Genomic DNA, 4,703 nt, shown 5'->3' with positions numbered 1-4,703 from the left:
GCTTGGGCTGCAGTGTAGGAGAGGAAAGGAGCCACAGATAGTGCCCCCTGGCATCGGGGAAGGAAAAGGGGAGCCTCCTGCTTAATTACATCTTTAAATAATTAATTAACCACAAGGCATGGCGGGCAAGAACGCAGGTGTTTAGCTCAGGAACATGGGGGCAGGCCACAGGGAAAGCAGCTCTGAGGAAGCCCCCTGTTACAGGGGGGTATCCCTTTAGCCCCACTAGCTCCGCAAGGCCAGCAAGGCACTGGCCCATGCTTCTGTGCATATGCACAGTTTTAAAAGGGCATGGCAATGGTACAAGCCTCAGTCTGGTCCTGCTCTGCTGGGAGATGTGTGGGTGTAAGCCTGGTGCACCCCCATGAGCCCAGGGACCCCCAGAAGAGCCCCCTGAACCCTCAATAAGCCTGGATTGCCCACAGGTAAGCAAGGTCCCATGGAGGTTAGCTAGCTGGGACCCGGCTGAGTTGGAGGCGGGGAGGGCATGCCCCAGACCTTGGCTCCTACTTGGCCCAGCTCCCCAGGGAGCAGTGTGACCAGAGCCTCATGAACAGACCACACAAACAGGCATGCTCCTGGGCCAGGCAGAGCCCATGGTTCCGGGCTCCATGCAGACAGAGACTCTGGCTCTCAGCTGCGGGGGCTGCCTGACGCTTCTTCAGGCTCTGAGGTTTGAGAGCATGACCACCTCCCCTTGTGGAGGAGCTCCAGGCTGCAGTCCAGAGACTGTGCACCATCAGGGACTGTGAGCAGGAGATCAAATCCTACTGCCGGGCCCTTATCCCACGGGAGACGGAGGTTAGACCATGGTTTCCCTCCAGAACAAGGAAGGACTCAGGGACATCCCTTACTGTCCAGCCCAGGGGTTGGACCAAGCTGATCAAGGGCCCCAAGGCCTGCCACACCAAGATCCCAACACTGCTGGAGCTTTGCAACAGGTACAAACCTCTTGCAGACCCAGCAGAGCTTGTGAAGTTGCCAGCTCCCACAGGCAACATGGGCACTACTGTAGCTACCATCCCCGCTCTTCCCAAAACAAAACACAAAGTGTTTGTCATGGGAAACTCCATTCTGAGGGGGACTGAGAGGGTAATCTGCCCGCCCAGACCCTTAGCCCAGGAAGTTTGCTGCTTCCTGGGAGCCCATATCTGAGACATTGCGGAGAAGATCCTTAAACTCCTCCAGCCCACTGACCACTACCCTATGCTCCTTATAGATGTGGGCACCACTGACATGGCTAGGAGCACTCCCAGCTGGGTCATGAAGCACTACAAGGATTTGGGATCTGGGCTAAAGGGTCTGGGGGTGCAGGTGGTATTTTCTTTGATCCTCCTAGTCTCTGGCTATGGTCTGAGGAGGGATAGGAGGATCCAGGTAGAGAACCAAAGGTTGTGGTGCAGGAAGTTTATGGGCTGAGAAGAGGTAAAGCTCTGCTTAACCTGGTACTGGCAACCAGGGATGACCTAATCAGTGACTTAATGATCGAAGCTGGGTGACAGTGACCACAAGCTGATTACCTTCACCATCCACCATAAAGCTGGCAAGTCAGTCAGTAATACAGAAGTCCTTGACTTCAGGAAAGCTGACTTTGACAAGCTTAGGAGGCTTGTCAGTGAGGCTCTAAAGGGCCACAACCTAAAGGGAAGGGGAGTTCAGGATGGGTGTTTGCTCCTTAAGGGAGCAATCCTGGATGCGCAAGCAAAGTCTATTCCATCTCGAAGGAAAGGCATCAAAAGGGCACAACAACCCCCTTGGCTCTCCAAGGAACTAGCGGACATCCTGTGTCCTTAAAGGATGACCCACAAAGGATGGAGGACTGGAACCACCACCAAGGAGGAATACTCTGTTCTGGTCCAGACCTGCAGAGAAAAAACCAGGAAAGCCAAGGCTGTGATGGAACTCCAGCTAGCTACAAATATCAAGGACAATAAAAAGTCATTTTTTACATATGTGGGGAGATGGAGGAAAAGCACGGGCAACATTGGACCTCTGCTAAACCAGATGGGACAATTGACAACCGATGCCCATGAAAAAGCAAACTTGCTAAATGGAAACCATTTATATGCATACCAGATCAGCCTCTGGCTTCTTTACTTTTCATTCCATCCAGGAAGAGCACACACCAACTGCAGAAACTTCCTTAGTATGATGAAGGGTATTTGAACCCAAAAGCTTGCTTAATTATTGTTTTCCAACTATTTAAGTTGGTCTAATAAAATATATCAGATTCACCCAAAGAAACTAGAGGCCATCCTTAATAAACTAGTTGATGGAAATATCGTGAGGGATACCCAGCATGGGTTTCTTGCGGGTAGGTCTTGCTTGGCCAATCTCATTTCCTTTTATGACCATGGAGGACCATCATGCTCTGGGGTGTGTGCTAAAGGAGATTGGCACACAGGTGGTTTTCTCCTCTTTCTACCAGTGAGTGGACATGGGAGACGGCATGAAACGTGCATTGCGGAGACCAACTGACGGCTTCAGGAGTGGTGTCTCAAGGCGGGCTTTGGCTTCCTCAACCATGACTGGCACATCACAACAAGAGACATGCTTGGATGAGATGGGCTCCACCTTTCCCCAAAAGGTAAGCACGTGTTCTCTTCTAGGTTGGCGGACCTCCTCCGGCAGGCTTTAAACTAAGCTCTTCAGGAGAAGGGGAAGACAAGGGTGGAGGAATCATTGGATTACCAGACCATGCAATGCCCGCAAGTACAGCTCAGCCTAGACCAACAAGCGAAAAGTATACATGGGTAAGTGACAAGGGCCAGGGCAATACTGTGATTAGGGCGCCAGTACACACATCCACAGGAGGCCTCAAATGCCTCTCCACAAATGCCCATAGTATGGGAAACAAGCAGGAGGAACTCACCCTCCTGCTGGCTGACACCAACCCAGACATAGTGGGGAACACTGAAACGTGGTGGGACTCAACACACGAGTGGGCGGTTAATGTCAAGGGCTATAGGCTGTACAGGAGGGACAGGACAGGGGGGAAAGGTGGGGGCATGGCACTTTACGCAACCTCATCAATTAATAAAGAATCAGAGGAAGGGAACTCTGAAGTGCTTTGGGTTAGATTACAGGGCAGTCAAGGGGAAAGAGACTTAACAGTGGGGGTCTACTACAGACCTCCCAACCAAGGGAAAGAGCTTGACCAAGAATTCTTAGGTCAGCTCACAGAGGTAGTGAAGTCTAAGGATGTGGTAGTCATGGGGGACCTGAACTTCCCGGACATCTGCTGGGAAGAGATGTACATAGGTTCTTAGCCAGGATGCAGGACCTCCATCTAACCCAGGAGGTTCACAGCCCCACCAGGGGAGACGCCTTGTTGGACGTGGTGCTGGCCATGGGAGATGACCTGGTGAGGGGGCTGCAGGTGCTCGACCACCTGGGTGACAGTGTTCATCGCCTGCTGGAATTCACCATCCAGCGCAAGGTGGCAAAGGCCTGCTGCAAGGGAGCAACCCTAGATTTCAGGAGGGCAAACTTCACCGAGCTAAGGAGACTACTCAGGGATGCACTGAGGTCTCAGAGAGGAGGGGAGCCAGGTGTCCAAGGACAGTGGTCACTCCTCAAGAAGACTATCCTCCAAGCCCAAAGAGAGGTAATCCAAATGAGGATCAAAGGGAGCAGAAAGGCACATAAGCCCCCATGGCTCACCAAAAGCATCCAGGAATGTCTCCTAGCTAAAAGGGAGGCGTACACCCAGTGGAAAAGAGGGGACATCATCAGGGATGACTATACTGCAGTTCCTCGGGGATGTAGGGGGGCAGTCAGGAAGGCCAAGGCAGAGATAGAACTGGGACTAGCTTCCCAGATTAAGGACAATAGGAAGTCCTTCTTTAAATACATAGCAGGTAAAAAGAAGGTTCCGGGTAATGTGGGGCCCTGCAGGACACGTTAAGAAACTTGGTCATCACACCAGATGATAAAGCCAACATATTTAACGATTTCTTTCCCTCCATCTTCCTAAGCAGGGACCGGAACAGCCACCCCCCCCACTGGACCCCCGTCAGGCCCCAGGGGAGGCACACCTGGGCCAAGGGTTAGTGAGGAGCTAGTTAGGGAGCTTCTGGAGGGACTGGACGTATTCAAGTCAGCCAGTCCAGATGATCTCCACCCTAGAATACTAAAGGAATTGGCTGAGGTCATTGCAGGACCCCTGGCACAGCTTTATGAGCACTTGTGGTGCTCTGGTGTGGTGCCAGAGGACTGGAAGAGGGCCAGTGTGGTTCCCATCTTCAAAAAGGGGAAGGAGGAGGACCTGGGAAACTATAGGCCAGTTAGTCTTACTTCAATCCTAGGCAAGCTGTTCAAGAAAATTATGCTGGCACGCATCCATGAGGGATTTCATGCTTAGGGGCAACCAACACGGGTTCATCAGTGGCAGGTCCTGTCAGACCAACCTGGTGGCCTACTATGATCAGATAACCAAATCATTAGATGCAGGGGTAGCAATGGACATGGTCTTCCTGGACTTTCAGAAGGCCTTCGACACTGTCTCTCACCCTGTTCTCATTAAGAAACTGCGGGGGCTGTGGTGTTGACACCCACACAGACAATTGGGTTGCCAACTGGCTGGAGAGCCACACCCAGAGAGTGGTGGTGGATGGGTCATTTTCATCCTGGAGGGATGCGGGCAGTGGAGTTCTGCAGGGCTCTGTCCTTGGGCCCGCACTGTTCAACATCTTCATCAGTGA

The sequence above is a fragment of the Crocodylus porosus genome, unplaced genomic scaffold (assembly GCF_001723895.1).
Source record: "Crocodylus porosus isolate Cpor-Errol unplaced genomic scaffold, CroPor_comp1, whole genome shotgun sequence".
Lineage (NCBI taxonomy): Eukaryota > Metazoa > Chordata > Crocodylia > Crocodylidae > Crocodylus > Crocodylus porosus.
The sequence above is the reverse complement of the archived record's forward strand: the minus strand, read 5'-3'. Positions refer to the sequence as shown.